Source organism: Balaenoptera physalus, assembly GCF_965194825.1.
Source record: "Balaenoptera physalus genome assembly, chromosome: 2".
NCBI lineage: Eukaryota > Metazoa > Chordata > Mammalia > Artiodactyla > Balaenopteridae > Balaenoptera > Balaenoptera physalus.
Window position 1 is genome coordinate 163,417,910 of NC_138883.1, and position 15,875 is coordinate 163,433,784.

At 41.7% G+C, this 15,875-nt stretch overlaps 1 protein-coding gene across 4 annotated transcripts in view; it reads left to right on the forward strand.

Moving 5' to 3' along the window:
* The first annotated feature begins 1,449 nt into the window (after positions 1-1,449).
* Positions 1,450-15,875, forward strand: part of ITGB1 (integrin subunit beta 1) — a 42,891-nt gene continuing 28,465 nt past the window's right edge. Inside the window, exon 1 of one of the 4 annotated variants that reach the window (XM_082449719.1) lies at positions 1,450-1,643. The gene's annotated coding sequence lies outside the window, so the exon portion shown is untranslated. Of the gene's footprint in view, positions 1,644-1,915; positions 2,091-15,875 lie in introns of those variants that run through there. The other 3 variants (XM_082449717.1, XM_082449716.1, XM_082449718.1) reach the window with 3 other exon arrangements.

A 15,875-nucleotide genomic window follows, 5' to 3' on the forward strand; every position in this document is an offset into this window, starting at 1 on the left:
TTATCAAATATTAGCTGAGCCCCTATTGTGTGACCTGTAACAGTGTTTGACACTGGGATTAAAAAGATGATTACACTGCCTTTGAACTAATTTAGCTTAGTGTTGTGCAAATGTGAACCTCATAATGTTCTTGTGGCAAATCACATAGGGATGAAAGTACTGGGAAATGTAGTGCAAATCAAGCATGGATAAATTACGCTTTACCTTTAGAACTGTAATCTATGCTGAGACCAGGCCAGTTCTGATCAATTTTGAAGTGGTACAACCACTATCTTTAAATTCAAGAATGTTGAGGTCTGATGGCAGCCGCACCACTGGGTTATTAATATAGAAACATTATTTATTTGTTTATTTTTTTAAAGTATAGTTGATCTACAATGTTGTGTTAGTTTCAGGTGTACAGAAAAATGATTCGGTTATATATATAATATTTATGATATATATTGTATACATATTTTCAGATTCTTTTCCATTATACGTTCTTATAAGTTATTGAATATAGTTCCCTGTGCTATACAGTAGGTCCTTGTTGTTTATGTTTTATATATAGTAGTGTGTATATGTTCATCCCAAACTCCTAATTTATCCTACCCCCATTCCCCTTTGGTAACCATGGGATTGTTTTCTATGTCTGTGAGTCTGTTTCTGTTTTGTAAGTAACTTCATCTGTATCCTTTTTTAGATTCCACAAATAAGGAAACATCATTTAGTCTCTTAGGTTTGGTCATCCATTAAGTGGGAAAAATCATTCTCATTTCTTTAGAGGTTTCCAGAGATTATCTAACCAATAGATTCGATTTTGCTGGCGAGCAACGGGCAAAATTTCCATAGATGGGATTGTTTTGTTTTCTCTTATTTAAGATTGGCAGCCAAATGGGCATCGCGGCTTCTAATCTCCCCCAAATGAAACACCAGTTTCACAAATCTAATAATTCGAGTTCTGTGCCCAACAGGGTGCTACAGCTCACCACGTGGCAACACACATTTTCTGCTAACAGAATGGCAGCCTGCCAGCAGCATATTCTGAGTTACCGGGTTTCAGTATGATGCCGGTTGGCACAAGTTTCAATCCTCTTATCAAAATGCGCCCAGCCATGCTCATAGTGAAATGTTTCACTTCTCTTCAATGTGCCTTCTCCAGCCCCCTGTCCACCTACTCAGAAAAGTGAGGATGAACAGAAACCGTATCGAGGATGAAACTTTTCCCTCTCATCCCTGTTCCCCATACATGGACCTCCCCATTAACCTAACAAAAGCTGCTCCCCAACTCACCAGTTTTTCTCTAAAACTTTCCTCATCTCCATCTTTCCTGGCACCCACCTCCTCCCCGAGTCTTCCCCTTTCTCAAAGACATAAGTCAAGCAAATCCTCACGCCAGAAAAATAATACCGGCTTTAGCCACTTCCCTTCCAAAAGGGAAACGTTTTTGGTCCCACGAAGCCTTGCAAGGTGAGTGACTAAGTGTCTCGATTTGTCGGGGACTGAGGCGGCTCCCCAGAGGCAGGGCTTCCAGGGTTCAAAACCGGGCAGTCCTGGGCCAGCCGGACGGACCGCGGGCCGGACACACGTGCGGCTTTGGGGAAGCAGCACCTAAGACAGGCCGAGAAGGAGGCTCCGGAATTCCCTCACGGGAGGATATTAAGGTGCGCAGGACCGCGCAAACCCTCCCTCTCCTGGCAGCAGAGGAAACTGAGGCACCGCGAAGGCCGCGGCGGAGTCTGTCGCCCGACCCGGCCGCTCCTTTGTCCCGGGGGCCCCCCGCCCCTCCCCCGGTCCCGCACCGCCCCTCCCCCAACGGGCGCGGCTGACGCGGCCCGGGAGGAATGCGCTTCCGGAGGGAGAGGGCGGCGGCGGCGGCCTGAGGAGCGGGATCGCCGCGCCTGGGAGGCGGTGCCGCGGGGGTCGTTTCCTGCCGGGAGGCGGCCCCACGCCGCTGAGTCTCCTCCTCCCGCCCGAGAGGAGGAGGCGGAGCCGCCGCCGCCGCGCCCGATCCCGAGCCCGGGAGGCCAAGCCAGCCCTGGGGACAGGCCGAGCGGCAGCCGCGGAGCACAGGCCGAGCCGACCGCGGAGGCCGGACGCCGCGGGAGAAGGTGGGCCCGGGCGGGCGGCGTGCTCGGTGCGCGGACGGGCCAGGGCCGCGGGGCAGGCGTGGGGGCCGCGGCCTCGGGGCGGATTCCAGTCGTCGGGCGGGGGAGGAAGTCGGGCCGCGCCCGCTCCCGGACCTTCCCGGCCGGGGGGCGTCGGAGGGCGCTGGCCTGCCCGGGCGCTGCCCCGCCGAGCCGCGGTCGCGGAGGCCCGGGGCCGGGACCCCCCGCTCGGACGCCGGCCATGGGCACGACCCCGCGGGCTAGGCGCGGACGGGCCTCCGCAGGCCGGCGTCCGGGGAGCGGCCTCGACCCTGGCTGCCCCGAGCCGCCGGCTGCCGGGCCTCCACGCGGGGACCACTCACCCTCGGCTCCAGTCTTGAGCTTGGGGCGTCGCTGAGCCGCCGGGAAACGGGGCGCGGGGTCGGCGCGTCCTGTGGGCCCTTTCCCCTAATGCTGGGTGTAGACGCCGCGGCGGTGTCCAGGGCTAATGCCCGCCCTGTGCCTGATTCGTGCCGTTCCTTATGCTTCAGAACAAGTTGTATTTTTAAGAATGCCAGTATTTAATGCCTGAGCAATTTTTGTTTCATCAGATTTGTGCTTTTGAGTCAAAACCTAGCGCTAGTAAATTACGCTTTTTAAGGTTCCAATTCCCCATCTGTAAAATGGGAAAAATACCTACACTAATAATAAAACTAGTAATTGTTTTAATAACGACAGTAAGGGCCAAGCTTAGCTCTACGCACTTTACCTTTATTTTCTCATTTAATCCCGGAACCGGTCCAACGAGGTAGGTGCCGTTTTTATCCCTATTTTACAAATGAAGAAACTGAGGCACAGGGAGCGTAGGTGGTCATCCAGCTGTATGACGACAACCCATGGGGTCTAGCAACCGATGTTTGAACCACAAGTAACTTTGCAAAAGTACGGTGTAGTGAAAAGCAAATGTAAAATGGAAGACACCTAGAGTAGATCCTCAATAAATATTAACTTTTTCTTTCCTTCTTGGTGTATTAAAAAGATTTTTTTAGAAAGTCTCAGCATGTGATTGGTAATGTTATTAGTAAGGTTTCTTTGGATCTGCGTTCCACAGAAATAGGTGGGTAGAATTACTGGATTATTTTTTATTGTTGTTTTGATTGTACAAAAATAATAAATGCTAATTGAATTTTGATTAGGCATCTTAAACTACATTCAGCCTTTACAGTAGGTTGTGTAATAGACCACTTTAGAAATGATTAAGGGATTTTAGTTGCAAGTTACCTATTCTAGATTTGTGAACATCTAGGCCCACGGGGTCACGGCTTACTTAAAGAGTCCCACTAAAATGTTCTATTTGAAAATAATGTTAGTTCATTGATTAATAATAAATGAGGGACTGAAGATGATTAACTGATAAATAGAAAACACATGAAACAAATCAATATTTTGGTTACAGGCGTTTGAGGAGAAAGCCATTTTACTCACCCTAAAATTCATTCCCTAGTTAAGAAGACGGGATGTGGTTAATACTTTACTCCTGTGAATAGAAAGCAAAGAAACTCCAAATTAAGTCATGTATGTTGACTTCACAGACCTAAAAGTTTAAGTTTTTGTAATGTCGATTCTTTTTAAAAGAATGTTAAGTTCTCTATTAAGATTATTTTCTCAATATTCTGTGTGTGCAAAGTATAGAATCAGCAATATTGAAAATCACTGGATTTAGGTGGCTTTCTCCTCAACTTTCTGGTCAGTATAATTAAGAGCTGCCCCAAATTAGCATCACTGAATGACCATGTAGTTCTGTATTGGGGTCGATAAATCCCTAAATCCTGGAGAAACTGGGGACATCTGGTTACTTTATAAAATAGTGAAAATTAACAGTTTCAGGTGGTGCTAGTTTTCATGGAATGCTTGCCGCTTAATAGCTTCATTGCTTGGCTTCTTGCCAAATAAATTGTGGCTTACAGCGTTGGGGGTAATATATTCTATCTGAAGAAAATATATTTTTTTTAAATCATTTTGTAAGTGCACTGGTTTGTTCTTAACTACTCTGCTGGAGTGATGAGATGAAACATCTAACTGGTAAAAGTTTCAGAACTTTGGAGTTCTGAGAATTGACATTTCTGAACGTGTAACAAGCTGAATTAGTATCTGAGAGGATTCATGTGGACTGATTTCCCCACTCTGCATGGAGAGTTAGGATCTGTCAGGTTGTCCGTAGAATTCTAGAAGATCATATTGTGCAAATATGTAAATATCTTTTGTTGTGTTAGCAGGTCTATTCTGACTGGTTATATGTTGTGGGATTTTTGTCCTTTTATATTGCTATTGCAGAGGTGGGAGTCGGGGTCCGGAGGGTGGGCTTATAGGAGTATGAGTAGGGAAGAGTACATTAGTCTTCAGAACCCTGAAATGATAGCAGTATCTATAGCTGTAGAAAACTGAAAAAATTGTATGTATCTAGGTTACAGGAGGTGCAGTCCATGAAACCCCCAGAACATTAGCAGCCTTCGAATATGTCAGTAGATGGGTGAAAAAAATGTGGTATCTCTTGTTCAGGAGCTGTACGCAAAAGGAGCTAAACTATACTCTGTAAATTTCTCATCTTTTTAAAGAGGGCTAATGATGAGACTTTTACAGAGTTAAGTTTTATTTATAAAATAATTTTTTAAAAAAACCTCTAAGCTTTGTTTTTGGTTTGTGGCTTTGGAAGATAAGGTTAAGGTTAGCTATATTTAGCAGTATGCTAAAGCGTGTGTATATCATCTCATCATGAAATGTGTGTATGTGAGTGAAAAACTGCTTCAAATATACATAGTACATACATGTGTAAACACACAATTATAGGACTAATCTCAGTAAACAGTCTCCAAAGTACAGTTTCCTGGACCCCAGGGATGTATAAAATAACTCACTGGAGTGTAGGAAGAAAATATCAGACTTAATTTTATATATATTTTTAATCTCATATTTTAAAGTTTAAATTTTTATTATGGTTTATAACATCTACTGTATTGCTGTAGAAGTACATGTATTTTAATTTATAAGTAAATACATATTTTGGAGTACATGTATGCTCAGGGTTTTTTTTTTTAATAATAAAGGTGAGTATTAAAAAGCTTTGGAGATCCTTGGTGTGGGGATGCCTTGGGTGGGGCTACGAGGACTACTTATTTCGGAGGGAGGACGGGTCAGACCTGGTGTCTGAGGTAAGAGAGGAGAAAGGAACTGAAGTGGCCCACGTCTCTGCTTAAGAGGTGCGCTCGGCCGAGGCAGGCAGCGTGACCAGCAGGAGGTGGTGCTGGTCGCCTGGAGGGAGGGGAGTGCTGAACTCATCCTACTGAGACAGCTGGGGTGTAGTGGAATATGCCCATTGCAAGCTCAAAACCAGCAGTCGGGCTGGGAGACTGAGACTGGGGAATTCCTAGTCTGTAAGTACTAGTTGACGCTCTAGGCTGCAGATGAAAATACTGGAGAGCGTGTAGAGTGAAAAGGGGCCGCGGAGAGGCCCTGGGAACACTTTCACAGTCAAGGGCCGGGTGGAGGAAAAGGAATCTAGAAAAGCATTTTCCTTCCCCAATTTGTTTGAATTTCTGATTCCTTCCTATGATAGCTAAGTGAGTGACCTGGATATTTTCAGGGATTTCCTGTGATGGGCATGTTTGAGGTGAAGAGAGAAGCATTATTAGGTAAGCAGTTGGATGTAGCAAAGGCTTCTTGATTGGGGAACTTGGGCTTTGGGCAGGCTGGGCCTGAACTTCTCTGGGACAATTGTTGGAACACCTCACCTGGAAAGGGCTTTGGTTTCTGCATCTGCACCATAAAGTGGTCTTTTGGTTTCTCTCTCTCCGTCCCCGAAGAGCTGAAGGCCAGCTGTCGCGTGACCTGGCCCTGCGGAGTGCAGGTCTTCCCTCTCCCGTGGGCAGCCATCCTCTCCTGCCCTCACCCCAGAGGATAGGTGCTGTGCCAAGTCGTGGCTTTGAGAAGGCTGCCAGTGCTGGCGAGCCAAGTGGGTTACTGTTAGCTCTCTGTCCGGATGCAGCTCTGTTGTCCATGCCTTTTTTTTTTTTTTTTTTTAAATAAATTTATTTATTTATTTTTGGCTGCGTTGGGTCTTCGTTGCTGCGCGCAGGCTTTCCCTAGTTGCAGCGAGCTAGGGCTACTCTTCGTTACAGTGCGCGGGCTTCTCACCGTGGTGGCTTCTCTTGTTGCAGAGCGCGGGCTCAGTAGTTGTGGCTCGCGGGCTCTGGAGTGCAGGCTCAGTAGTTGTGGCGCACGGGCTTAGTTGCTGCATTGCATGTGGGATCTTCCCAGACCGGGGCTCGAACCCGTGTCCCCTGCATTGGCAGATGGATTCTTAACCACTGTGCCATCAGGGAAGTCCCGTCCATGACATTTTAATCCATCAGTGTACTGAGTGCCACTTGCCTGAGCAGTGCAGTGCTGAGTGGATGTAGATCAAGAAGTTGACGTGCACCTTGCTGTTGAGGATACTATCTAGTTGGGACAAGTTGTGTTCAATCTAGGGAAACATAGCAAATACCACAGAATGTTTTACACAAGGTACTGTACCAGGTAATATTCTCTAATAGATTTTGAGGAAAAGACAAAAGACGGTATAGTTAGAAGGGAGAATACAGTCTAATTTAGCAAATAAATATTGTTTGACTGCTTTGATATATAATCATACATATATAAGTATATATGCATTTATAGTATAAATATATATACATAAAATGAAGGCTGTATAAAATGAAGGCCTGGATTCTTGCCCTCCAGCTCTAGTCTGGTGTGGTTCACAGACATGATTACAATTAGTTATAATAGAAATTTGAATTAAAACAACACTGTGTTATTGAGCGTCACTGAAGGTTTGTCATTTACTGTGCTAGACACTATCAAGAATATCTTTTGGGACAAAAAAAGGAGTAGTTAATTCGCTTATGGTGGTTGGTGAAGAGATTAAGAGCCAATGAAGGCCAAAAAAATTTCAGAAAGGTAGAAGAAAAATTAATATTTTATTTTGTTGTAGGGAATGTAGTTTCAGTGGAGTGATGAGGAAAGCATTTACATGAAAAATTGTGTACCATTTGATGTATGGAGGTCACATTTCCATGTATAAATGTTTATTGAATGAATCTGTAAATAACTTAAGCTTTCGTAGTCTTTGTGAAATTATGAGTAATTACTTCTCCAATATTTTATAGTTCATTATTTATTTCAGATAGTAATTTTTTTGCTTCTTAGAAGGCGTGATGGTGGGTCATATCTGATTGTTGGAGGTAGAGATTGTAGTTTTAAAAGTTGCATTTAGTATTATGTTATTTTAGGAAAGGACAACAGGAACACAATAGGGAGTGGATTTGTGCTTACTAAAGAAGCATGGTTTAAAAGGATTTCGAACCATTAATTATGTAGTCACTCAGGTTCTTATGTTTAGAAGTCAGTGAATAAGTTGAAGCAGTAATCAAGTAAGCTGTAATCTGTAGGTCACTGTAAAGATATTTGTGTTACATTCATGGTAATATTTTATCCTTGCAGTAGTTCTGAGGTAGACATTATTCCCATCTTAGTGCTGAGGAAAGTGAGAAATTAATTGATTTCTACCTATATTTAGTTAGGCTTTAAAACATTTTCTCTCTCTCTCTCTCTCTATATATATAGGTATGTATTTAAAATATATTCAGCACTATGTTTGTTTCAATCCAGTACAGGGCAGAGAAGAGATGTGACAAAAGATATGGTCAAAATTTATTAAAGTTTGGATCAAGTAAGAATTTTGGAGTGATCTACCTAGAAAGTAGATAAAATTACACAAGGAAACATAACTTACAATTCTTCTTAATTGAAATTATGTGGAACAAATCTTGCTTTTAAGTGCTTTTTGATACCATTAATTAAGATGGTAAACTTTTTTTTGCTAGTTCCATTCATAGTTACCTTTGTAAACTTGCCCCAAAGTAAAATTTCTCAACCAAAGCAGTTGCTAACTTACGCTTCTTTTCCCTTCACAGGGAAAGGCAAAATCTATAGACATAGCCAAGTGTAAAGAAGGAACAGCTCACTAGTCTGGTTTGAAATGTATCAATTGCTGAGTAATATCTGTTGAGTGGAAGGAGGATCTCGGAAGAATTAAGTTCAGGCAACTTTTCATGCTCATTTTGGATCAGCCCTTAATATTATGCCTTAATAGCTTTGTTTAAAGTGTTTATTTTTTGCTTGTATTTTAAGTCCTTTTGCAGTCTTTGAGTTTATTTTGTGCCCCTTCACCAGTTTTTGGAATTTAATGCTTAATTCATTTTTTTTTTGTCCTCATGTAAAGGCTATAACCTTTTTGATAGGGGAGGTGGTGGTGGTGGTATACCAGTTATCTACTTATTGGATCACTATTAGCTGTATCATAATGTTTCTAATTGCCTTGACTTATTTTGAATTCCCTGTGGTCAAGCCTGCTCTTCCTGTCATGTTGATTCTGTTCCTCATGTGTCTGAGTTGTATAGAGGATTTCAACTTAAATTTATACTTTTCCTCTAGTTTTGTGGTTTTACTGTTTCTGATTGCTATTAAATCTATTTGAGATTTTCTAAATTCCTTGAAGAGCATAATGAGTTCATTCTCCTTTTTTTTTAGAGAAGATTCTTCATTTTCTTTCCACTTTTTCTGCTGTAGAAATTTTTCTTAGATGTTCAGTTCCGTGCCCTTATTTCTCCCCACTTCCAGCTTCTTTATCTTTGAGGCTTTTTATTTGCCCACTAGAAGTATGTCCATTCTTTATCTTTCCGTTGCAGTGTGTGGTGGGTGGTGATGATTGATCTTCTATGTTCTCATTTTCCTGGAGAAGGTGGGTAGAGTAGTCACTAATGATGAATTTTGTTCTGTCCGTTACTCTGTAATTAAAATATTAGCCCTGTTCTCAGGTTTCAAATTTTTTTGTAAGCCTGTGGCTTTGGAGCAGTTGAACCTTTGTTGTTGGAACTCAACTCAGGCTGTTACTACCTTTGGGCAAGAAGGGGTCAGTGCTCAAAAAAAGCTTTTTTTTCTTCTGGGTGGGAGTAGTGAATTTTAGAAAGTTTTCTACTTCAGACTACTATTTATCGACCACAGTGGGTGGAAAAGGACTTCAAAGGGGGTGTTGTGTCTTTGCCTTGGAGTACTCAACCTCCTCTCTTTCCTGTTCCCTCTCTTTTCCCCCTTTCATCTTTTCTGCTAAGTTTTGTTAATCACTAATTCTAGCTTATTACTTGGGCCATAAGCACCTCCATGGTCACTACCACGCACCTCTTCCTGCCAGAGAGGGGGAAAATGTTTAGTTTTAATTGTTCTTCCTGCAAGGGGAAAAGGTGCTCTTGCCCTGGAGGAATTCATCCCCAAGCTCTCACTCTCAAATTTGATGGCACAGAGAAGAGCAGGCTCTCAGAGTTCCTTCCGTTTACATTCTCCCATCTGCTTGCTCTGTGTGGGGAGAAGCAGAATGAACTGCACGGTAATTCCCTGAGGCTTTCAGCTTGGCTCCGTGTTCCTTTTCTGGACTGTGTTGATTTGTAGATATTAATCTATTATTGGACTATTTATTTTCTTCCTTTTAAAAGCAGATACAGAAAATAGTGATGGTGGTACAGACTTGAGATGAATCCAACCTTATTATATTTTTAGGAGAGGCTTATAATATATCTCAGTATAGGTATCTGAATCTTTTTCACCAGTAAGGTGAAAGGATTTAAGATGTTAGGATATAAAAAAGGAAGCATATTCTGTTCTCTGGAAGAGAGTATTTGACTGGTGAGAACCCTTAACCTTTCTTATTAGAAACCTACTTATATTGAAAGCTTGGGCTTTCGAATACTCCTGGGTTCCCAGCTTTGTCATCTGTGTGTCTGGTACCTGGTAGCTATGCAATAGGTATTTATTGACTTGAATTTAATTAGTTGTATTGAATAAAAATCTGTTCTTGTGCAAAGATTTTGTAGGGATAAATCTTTTATGGATGACTTCCTTTTGTCCTATGACCTTTTGGGCATAGTTGGCTTCTGGGCACCTAATTTTAAAACTTGAAGTAAATGTAACTCACCACATTTTTTTAAAAGTAATTTTTCTCTCAAGTGTAATTGTTTAATTTCTACAAATAAAGTACTTATAAAATTTCTGAAGATTTTATCTGCAAATGTAAAAAGAAATGCCAAATGCGTGATTTGTCACATTGTTAAAAACATTAATAGGTAATAAGTGTGTATTTAAAAGTTTGAACAGCTCATAAAACCACATTTAACCTTGATGAATAAAGATGAGCTTACAGTGGAGATAAAAATAATTATGTACAGTTTTTGACAAGGGGAACAATTGCACACATTTGAGGTTGTTAACCACTAAAAGGAGATTGTTTCGGGGAGGTGTTTAACATTATTTACTGTTCAAGGGATGAATTATGACCCTTTAGATAAAATTAAGCATAGTAAGAAATGATATTAGGATGAAATGCTTTTGTAGGAATGAGACCATAACTTGTGGGTATACTCATGAAATTTGACAATTAAAATACTTTTGTTGGCCTCCAGTCACTTTGAAGGACTAAGAAATAAACTCACAGGACATTTTAAGTCCTTTCCATTTCTGTGCTCTGAGTCAGTTCTAACAGTAGAAAGGATGTTCTTTTATCTTTAAAATAGTGACTGAGTAGGCCTTCAAAAAATTGTAGTTTAATGGAGCCCAAAGTCAGGTCATAGCTTCAGAATTCAGATGGTCTGGTTTCAGTGCAACTTTGGAGAAGTTATTTAACCTCTCTGTGGTTTGGTTTCCTCATATATAAAACAAAGGTAATATCATTCCCAACCTTGTAGAGCTACTTAGAGAAGATAGTTAGCTGTTATTATTTTTATTATTGTCATCATTATAGTCATTTGAAGGTGTCGGAATAAAAGTAAGATAACTTTCTGTTACAAATTACCTTAAATCATGAAAACCTCAGTTACTGTATTACTCTTGTCTGCGCCTGGTGCGCCTCGTCCGGCCTCTTCTGAATGAGCAGATCTCCTGTTTAAGTAGTCCTCAGCGGGCAGCAGTCCCTCAGTGAACCAAACTGGTACAAGCTTCTGATCCAAGTTTCTCCTATATCTTTTCAGGGCAGTTTCCTTCTTTCTTTTAGCCTCTTCTAGATTTGCTTCCCCATGACAGAAGAAGCCTCAAGTCATTCTTCCCTATTTCTATTTGTATTAGGTATGTTATCCTCCACCCTGATCTTTTTTTAAGGTGATTCGTGATACTAACATTCAGAAATATCTGTGCTTTATCTAATGTAGTAATAAAAAGCACTGAGGTTTTGCTGCTTTTATTGTTTTACATGCAATTTGTTCTAAATATAATTGTTAGAAAGTAGAATAATCCTACTTAAATGTGGAACCTAAAATAATTATCTAATTATACTTAACATAATAATTATTATCTAATTAATATAATAATTAGCATCTGATTAAATCTTATTATATACAATATAAGGTTTTGATGTCATATCAAAATAATATTTGAGTGGCTATAAAAATCAACCTTAATCTATTGTTCGCAGTTGTGTTCTTTCTAACCCTTACACTTTATCCTTTCTTCCATATCTTGTGTTTCACCTAACATGGGTCAATTCAGAGTTTTTGGTTATAATTATGATTGAAAAAAAAGCAAAACATTCAAACATGGTTACTTTTTTTTTTTTTATTAATTGGGGTATAGCTGTTTTACAGTGTTGTGTTAGTTTCTACTGTACAGCGAAGTGGAGTTCCCTGCGCTGTACAGCAGGTTCCTGTTAGTTATCTATTTTATACATATTAGTGTATATATGTCAATCCCAATCTCCCAGTCCATCCCACCCCCCCTTTCCCCACTTGGTGTCCACACGTTTGTTCTCTACGTCTGTGTGTCTATTTCTGCCTTGCACACAGGTTCATCTGTACCATTTTTCTAGATTCTACATATGTGCATTAATATACGCTCTTTGTTTTTCTCTTTCTGACTTACTTCACTCTGTATGACAGTCTCTAGGTCCATCCATGTCTCTACAAATGACCCAATTTTGTTCCTTTTTAAAACATAGTTCTTTATTGAATCAAGTTGTTGAGCTCCAGCTGTAATGTGTAGTAATAATGATAACAAGTACCATCTAGGTAGTGCTTACAGTGTGCCAGATGCTGTTTTAAGTGCTTTATATTTACAACTCATTTAAACTTCACATAACCCCTATAAGGTAGGAACTACCTTGCCCATTTTAAAGATGAAGAAACCGAGGCATAGATTAAATAACTCTCCAGTATCACCTACCTCGTTAGGGGTTGATCAGAGGTTTCAGTCCAAGCATCTGGCTCCACAGTCCACACTCTGAACTCTGCTACGCCTTAGCGAACAGTGGTGGGCACAGCACAGCACTCTGCTTGCCCTCGTTAAGCTTACTTTTTTTTTTTTTTTTAACCTCAGACTATCTGCAGTTATCTTTAGATTCTTTATTTATTAAATATTAAGATACTGTGCTAGGTACAGAGGACATGGAGAATTGACTTCTACAAGATGACAGTTCATAAGGCAGGTCAGCCTTACTACACATCTGTAGTAGATGGGTAAGAGTTACATACATCTTAAATACTAAATCTTTTAAACAGAGGTTGTTTGTGTTTGTCTTAATATATGTATATGTCTGTACGTGAATCACCCGGCTTAAATCCCCTCCCCAGTTCTTGCCATCATTGAGGCTCTCAGGAGCTCATGCAGGTGATACTTCTCACATTCTGGTCTAACACTTGCTCTTTCAACTCCCGTGGCTTTGAGCGCTGGACTAGGAACCTCTTCTGTCCTCCTCACTTCCTCCTGGCCGCCTCTGGGTCCGGCCGCTGCTGCTCAGAGCGGTTCTGTGACTCACTCTGGGTGACTGCATCTTGCCTCAGGTGCTTCTGTCTTTTCAACCCCTGGGGCTTCTCCAGCAAGGCCTGTCTGTCCCTAGGATGAGAAGCTGGCAGCAGCCTTCTGGGCTGCTACACTGTTGTTCTTGGAAGTGTGGTGCAGTTCACGCCCTTGGGGCAAACTTCTCCCTGTGGGGACTCGAGCTGACAGACGTGTGTCTTCACGGTGGTCCTCCTCTGGACACACTTTCTGCAGTTGTCCCTGGTATTCTAGGGGGACTGGTTCCAGGACACGCCCCGTCTGCCCCACCCCCGACCAAATCCGCAGAGGCTCAGGTCTCTTCTATACGATGGTGTAGTATTTGCATGTAACCTATGCACTTCCTCACATATGCTTTAAATCACCTCTAGATGACTTATAATACCTAATAAAATGTAAATACTATGTAAATAGTTGCCTGTGCAGGGCACATTCAAGTTTTGCTTTTTGGAACTTTCTGGAATTAAAAAAAATTTTTTTTCCATCTGTCATTGGTTGAATCCGCCAATGGAACCTATGGATTCTCAGGGGGTGAACTGTATACACGTCTCAGAACTTCTCAGTAAGACCAAGCCCCCAGGCACCCACTGTGGTAGCTAAAGCACCCCGGCCTTTTCTCTTCTTGGTTTGCTCTCTTCAGCACCTCTCTGGTTCCCAGGTCACCTTCCAAGTGAGCTGCTAGCACACATGCTTTTATCTCAGGCTCTGCTTTGGGAACAGATCCCAGCTAAACCAGTTCCCATAGCTGTCTCCTCACCTAGACCTTTTACCCAACACTGCCTGCCCCTGAAATGTTACACCCAGCTCTTTAGCCCCTTTCTGTCATCTGCACCCTGGTCTCTAGGCCTTTGACTTTGACCTCTTCTCTTCGTTGATGTTTTGTCAGCGCTGCCACTGCTTTGACCCCTTCCTCCTCCTGCACTTGCTCTGTAAACAATGGAATTAATTCAGCAGTTTCAAATTGGAGTTTAAGGACCCATGGGAGGTAGTCTCAGCGATTTGAGTGTTTTTACAAGAATTCTAAAAATTTTGGGCTTTTGTGCAAATAATTATAATAATAAGCAACCAGTATGTGGATTATCTGGTTGACCACCTTATAACTGAGTATATATATATATGTTATTTCAGTGCCTGTGTTTGTGTTTGTTTGTATGTGTAAATGAATTGTGGTTCGTAGTGTACAAGAGCCTGGAGCATGAGGCATTTTACATGTAGCTGTAAGGTGGCTTGCGTATACTTAAGCGAACTGAAGATTGTTATCCCTAGGGTATCTACAGTAACTGTTTGCTATTTAAAGAGGGTCTGCATAGTAACTAATTCTGAGAAACTCTTCTTTCCTGGGCTTCTAAATAATGTCCAAGAAAAATGTCATACAGTTTAACATATTTCAGCAAAAGTTTTTGAGCATTGATTTTATGCCAAGTACTTCTGGGTCCTGTGTTCTTGGAGCTTAGAACCTGTCAGGGCAGACGCTTAACAGGTAGTTTCAGGTGAGATGAGTGTGAGAAATGCGTCTTTGTAGATTGGGGTGTCCGGTACCTGCTGGGCCCTCATCATTGCTCTATAATCCTGTTGCATCTTCTTGATTTTCTTCAATCTCCCAACTCCCCCCTCCCCTTTTCTCCCAGCACTTGTCCTTGCTTCCTATTTCCGGAAAAAACGTGAGCTGTCATGCGTGAACTCGCTCAGCTTTTTACCCCCTGCCCTGACTTAGAGAAAGATGCTGCACCTCTATTCAGGGGAATATGCCCCTTGTGCTCCACACCTCTTTGCTCCAGGGGGGCCTGGCTGCATCACTCGCTTCGTGTCTGCCTGCAGCTCTCCTCTCTTCCTTAGTATTCTTTTCTTCACAGTCTCAACCATCTTCATAATTTCATTGCCATCCACAACTCTTGGGTATGTATCTCTAACCCTGAATTCCTGAAAGCTAGGCCCATAGGTCTTAATTTCCCAGTTTGTATCTTTCCTAGATTTCACACAGGCCTTTCACATTCCATATTTCTAAATCAAAATCAGTATTTTCTCCCCTAACTCCATTCTCCTTCTGTCTTCTTCATTTGAAAGTGATGATTCCCTTCTTCTCTCACCCTACTTATCTAAGCAACCATCTTCCTTATCGAAGCAACACTCAGATCCCTCCTAATCTCTGATTTGTCTTGTCCATTGTTACTCTGAAACCTCAGCAGGAAGTTCTGTACCTGTCCAGTAGCTCCTGTCTTGCCATTCATCCTCTACCCCACTGATTTTCTGCCACTTACATGTTGTCATGTTACTACCCTGTGCCATTTTTTTCCCGCTTCCTTGCTACATGTAGAATAGAATATAAACTCTTAACGTGAATGGCATTTAAGGCTCTCTGTAACCTGACTGTAACCTCCTGCCTTCTTGCTGGTATCGGTTTCTGTTATTTCCAGCTTATAATGTAAGTCTCAGAAATACCCAAGTACTTTAAGATTCTTTTTGGCCTTTATGATATTTTAAGATTTTAACATAATTTATACTTACTGTAGAAAATTACAGGGATAAAATAATCACTCATCCCACTGACCAGATTTAACTACAAATAACGTATAAATACATTTTTTCTAGTCTTTTTTCTGTAAAGCTAGAGCAAATCAATTCCAGTTTGGGGGGAGAGAGAGAAGTCACCCAAACATGTATGTTTAGTGATAAGATTGGAAAGAAGTTACTACAGTTCTTCTCAGGACTCCGTGGCCTTGCACGTGCAGACCTTTTGCCTGGGGTGTTTCTCTCCAGTGCCTACCCGTTTCCTATGAGGCTGCGGTTTGAGCCACCATGAAGCTTCTGAACTTGCCCCGGCAGATTTTGGCATCCTCAGTGCACTTTGTCCTTATCTTCATTATAGAAACCACCATATCACATTGTAATTATTTGTAT